This window comes from Ambystoma mexicanum, chromosome 10, assembly GCF_040938575.1.
Source record: "Ambystoma mexicanum isolate Mex_15411 chromosome 10, UKY_AmexF1_1, whole genome shotgun sequence".
Taxonomy (NCBI): Eukaryota; Metazoa; Chordata; class Amphibia; order Caudata; family Ambystomatidae; genus Ambystoma; species Ambystoma mexicanum.
The window spans coordinates 395,339,505-395,344,760 of record NC_090932.1 but is presented as its reverse complement, the minus strand read 5'-3'; positions in this window follow the sequence as shown (position 1 = coordinate 395,344,760).

Sequence of the window (5,256 nt, the reverse complement as noted above, 5' to 3'; positions counted from 1 at the left end):
TTAAATGAATAAAGTGAGCCATTTTCAAGAACGCATCCACCACGACTAGGATTGTGTTATGGCCACTGCAGGGGGGAAGGTCATTGATGAAGTCAAGGGATAGCGTATGCCATGACATGGGGGGAACTTCTAGTGATCGTAAAAGCCCTGCGGGTTTCTGTTTATTGGCCTTGTTCTGTGTGCAGATCCCACATGCCAGCACAAATTGAGTGATATCTTTCCGCCAGGTTGGCCACCAGGAGTCTCGTTTAACCGTGGCCATTGTTTTAGTCACACCTGGGTGTCCTTCTAATAACGTTATGTGGTAATTGGCGATGATCTATTCCTGCTGAGCTTTTTTCGGGAGGTAGAGGCGGCCCATGTAGCATGGTACTCCATAATGAGTGTATGTTGGACGCCTTTTGAGGTCCAGGCCTGTAGGTCCACTGTGCTCATCTGGCGTCATATGTTGGCCTTTAGCTCATCCAATGGAGATGCTGTTGTAACGACCAAGAGCTTGTTCTCAGGTATGATGGCGACCAGCTCTGGCACCATGTATACATCTTCCCCTCCCCCCAGACGGGATAAGGCATCGGCTTTGCCGTTAGGCACTCCTGGGTGGTAGGTGATAACATAATCGTACTCAGCGAAAAATAAAGCCCATCTTAGTTGGCGGGATGACTGTGCCTTGGCGGACTTCAGGTATTGCAAGTTACGATGATCGGTAATGACCGTGACCATATGCCGGGCCCCTAGAAGGTAATGTCTCCACTCTTTGAATGCCGCTTTGATCGCAAGGATTTCTTTGTCCGTGATGGCGAAGTTTCTTTCAGCAGGGGAGAATTGTCTCAACCAGAATGCTACTGGATGCAATTGGCCGGTTTTAGGGTTCTTCTGCGAGAGAACTGTCCCCATGGCAATATTGGAGGCGTCTGTCTTGACCATGTATGGGAGTTTGGGTTTTGGGTGTTGCAGTATTGGGGCTGAGGTAAACGGCTGTTTCATATCCTGGAAGGCTTTCTCAGCTTCTATGGACCAGACAAAGCATTTTTTGCAGCAGGGTGGTGATTGGATGCGTATCTGAGAAAAGCCAGGAATAAACTGACAGTAAAAATTTGTAAAGCCTTGAGGGCTCTGAACGCCTTTGACTGATGTTGGTGAAGGCCAGTTGAGAATTGCGTCCACCTTGCAATTGTCCATCCGGATACCATGAGGGGTGAGAATAAACCCTAAAAACTTAACTTCGGTAATGTGGAAGGAACACTTTTCTAGCTTTCCATACAGCCGATCCAGGACAGCCCGTACATGTTTGAGATGTTCTTGCACTGTGGTTGAATATACCAGGATATCATCGATGTAAACTATAGCACGGATGTCCAACAGATCTCACAACACATAATTCATGAAGTATTGAAACGCGGCTGGGGTGTTTCAAAGCCCAAAGGGCATCACCTGGTACTCGTAGAGGCCAGACTTCGTTCTTAATGCTGTTTTCCACTCGTCCCCTCTTTTTACTCATACCAAATGGTACGCCCCCCTGTGGTCCAGCTTGGTATAGATTTGTGTATCTTTCACCTGGTCTAGGAGTTTCGGAATGAGCGGCAACGGGTATTTGTTCTTCACCGTTATCTGGTTCAAGGACCTGTAATTTGCACAAGCCCTGAGGTCCCCCTCCTTCTTTGATACAAAGAAGACGGGTGAGGCTACCGTAGACTTGGATGGCCGGATAAAACCGTTCGCCAAGTATTGGTCAAGGTAGGCCTTCAGGTGGCGGTTTTCTTGTTCGGTTAACGAGTAAATGCGCCTGCAAGGGACCTGGGCACCCGGAACAAGGTCGATTTGGCAGTCATACACCCGATGCAAAGGCATAGTCTCTGCCTGTTCTTTCTGAAAGACATCTTGGAAGTCAAGCTAAGCGGAGGGTAATATACCCATAATGCCTAGCATTGGTCCCTCCTTTTGGACTGCTCTAACAGATTCTACTGGAGAGCGCTGTTCAACCGTGTACCATGAATGGTTTCTATTCCCTGGAGAAGATCAGCTCTCTAGTACGCCAGTCGATGTGAGCCTCCAACCATGGGATCCCCAGAATCAGCTGAAACTGGGGAGCACTTATTAAGTCGAAGGTGATGTCTTCTCTGTGGCCATTCTGGCAGAGGAGTGTTACAACGTCAGTGCTGTGGGTCACTGTGCCGGAGGGCAACTGGGTACTGTCGACGGTTGTGACATTGTCCATTGCAGCCTTCGGACACATGGGAAGACAATCCGGACTGCCAAGTCCTGATCGATATAATTGCCTAATGCCTCGCTGTCTATATATGCCACTAGCGCGTGCATTTTAGACGGCTGTTGGTGGAAATTCAGGATCACTGGCACCGAGAAGTGTGAGGTCCTTGGTTTCTTCTCCTCGCTCGACAAACAGACCCCTTTGCTGACCGGACGTTGGAGGTTTCCGGGTCGAGTTCAGGGTTCTCCCTTTCTAGGGCACATACTGTTTTCCGGGGGACGGGCTTTACAGGACAGTCGCGCAGGAAATGTCCCACCTTCCCACAATACAAACATAACTGCTGCTGTTTTCTTTTCTCTCTTTCAGCTTTGGTCAGCAAACTCTGTACTCCCCCGATCTGCATAGGTTCTGGTTGGTTTCTGGTTGGCAAGGCTGGTTCTCTCTGTACATTGATCTTCCCTCTGCCCGTGCCCGGTCAGTTTTACGATCCTGAAGTCTGTGATCCAGTTGTACAGCGAGATTGATATATTCGGCACAGCTGCCCGTTGGATTCATGACTTGGGCTAGTACATCTTTTAATTCTCCCCGCAGGCCCCTCTGGAACAGGGTTGTTCTTTTTTCCTCAGGCCAAGTGGTTTCAGCGACCAGACTGCTGAAGGTGGCTATGTAAGTCAGCAGGTCCTGACTACACTGTCAAAGAGACAATAGCTTGTTGTCCAAGGCATGACCTCTGGTGTGGCGGGTGAACAGTTTCTCAAGTTCCCGCTGAAACCCTCCAAGATCCCGCAACAAAGGATCGTCCCAGTTCACTAGGGGAATTGACCAGTCGGCGGCACTTCCCACCAGATACAATAGCACAAACGCAACCTTGGACTGGTCCTTGGGGAACATCCCGGGCCTACAAAGAAAGTGCAAGCGGCACTGGTTCATAAAGATAGGCAGAACTACCTGTACGGGGAGTGTTGTTGTAGGTGGGGCCTGGGCTTGAGGATGACTCCCTGGCAATGGGGCTTGGCTCGCTTGACTCTGGAGTACCTGTCGAGCCAGCTCATCGGTTCAGTCTCTGTTCACCACTAATTCCCTCCATAGGGTGTTTGTCTCCTGTCGGGCAGCATTGACCTCTGCTCGGAGTTCCCCTAACAATTGGGCAAACTGGTCTGTGTCTGAGGTTTCCATGGTGCTCGGACAGAGGTTCAGCCTAGGCTTTGCGTTCTGTTATGCTCACCTTAGCTCTGCAGGAACACCTGGAAACCTCTTCTCTCTGGAACCGGTGTCGGAGCGTCCGGTGTCGAGCCCTCTGGGGAAAAACTGAGCCTCAGATGTGATTCTAAAAGAGATGTGTGATAACTGTGTTATGGAAAGGTTTTGGCAGTGTCCTTCCTTCCACCCCATACCATGCCTGGCTCCCCAATCCCCCGTGGACGGTGCTCGCATTGTTTTATGGGAAGAGAAGCTCCACATCCTGCTGTCACTCTCTCTCTCTAGCAGGGGCGCAGTAACGTGGAACCAGTTGCGTCACTGGTTGAAAGTTCTGTACCCCACCCAGACCTGCTGCGGCTTGGATTTATGTCTTTCAAATGAAGATTGCTGTTGTTTGCTCAATTGCTGCCAAGTCTAATTGTGTGCGCTTCAGTAGTCCGTTGCGTTGCACACACTGCCCTGTCGCTTTGTTTCTGTGTAATGTCTGTGAAAAGTTGCCTCTCCATGCATGTTGCTCTTTCTGAGGCGTTGCTTTCCAAAGTTATGACAATGTCTGTGCATGCGGCAAGATGCCTGTAGGATGCTGCCTTCTCCGCATGCGCTGCCCTTTTCGTGAGGTGCTTCCTTAGGCAGGTGCACTGGCTGTCCTTATTGCAGGCATTAGGTTTTTGCTTTCTGAAATTCTTTAAGCACTGCTTTCCCTGCACCCGCTGATGGATTCACTTACTGAGCTTTCGTGTGTCTCTTTCCAACAGGATCGGGTGAGTTGTGGCGACGAGGAAGCCCATGAGGCGACGAGAAAGTCCACGGAATGCTGCTGAACAGGATTTGCACAGGATCAGAGCAAGGTGAGTTTTGCAGAGATCGTGGCTCGGGTCCTCTGTAAAAGTATTCCAATTAATTGCTGTTTTCTTGTTTCTTTCTTGCAGGTCAAAGGAGCAATGCCGGTGAGCGTTATGCTGCCAGAGCAGAATAACGCGAATCAGGGAATACCTGCCTGGGTGTGGCTTATGTAGGCAGCCACACCCAGCCACACCCAAAAAGCAGGACATCAGCATGCTAATGCTGCTTGGACTAGTCCTCCTCTATGTTGGAGTAATAGGAAGTGGCTAGGCTCCTATTTGTCCGATGGGTGATGAACGTGGCGCCAGGCACGCCCAGATTGAACCCAACTCTCCTTCCTGCTCTTTCTTATTTTAACACAGGGCCCTCTGTGATGTTTTTGGGATACATGTGGTCGAGGAGGCCCAGTGCTGTGAGTCCCTGTGTATGTTGCTGGAACGAAAGAGGGGTACGGGGTGTGGCCAGTAGTGGTAAGGCCAGTAGTCGTGACATACACCCAAAGAGGCCGGTGAGTACACGTAACCCCAATGTAATAATCAACATCCCTGGTCACTCTGCACCCACCACTGTACTAATATATCAACTAAATGGGAATTGCATCATCCACAACCGCTAAAACACCATGCATGAGCAACCCCACCCCAAGAAAACAATATCCTGTGTGCATAAATGGACACACACCCTGGCCACCCAACTATGACCCATACCAGTAATACACATAGAACCCGTCACTGGCACCCTGTACTGCCAACTGAACATGCATCTGCTCCCACACAGACACACACCATCCTGCCACATCGTCCTCATGTGTGCCCCTTGCTTCCACTGGCACCAAATCCCAGCAGTGCTAAGCCCCATCTCCACCCACAAATGACCACTGTTGCACACACAGTCAACATGTGTCCCCCTCGTCCCATCCAGCCCGAACCCTGAGCATAAATGCACAACTGTCCACGTAACTGATACAGGCAGCAAGCTGATGCTTTCCCCATTCATACCACACACCT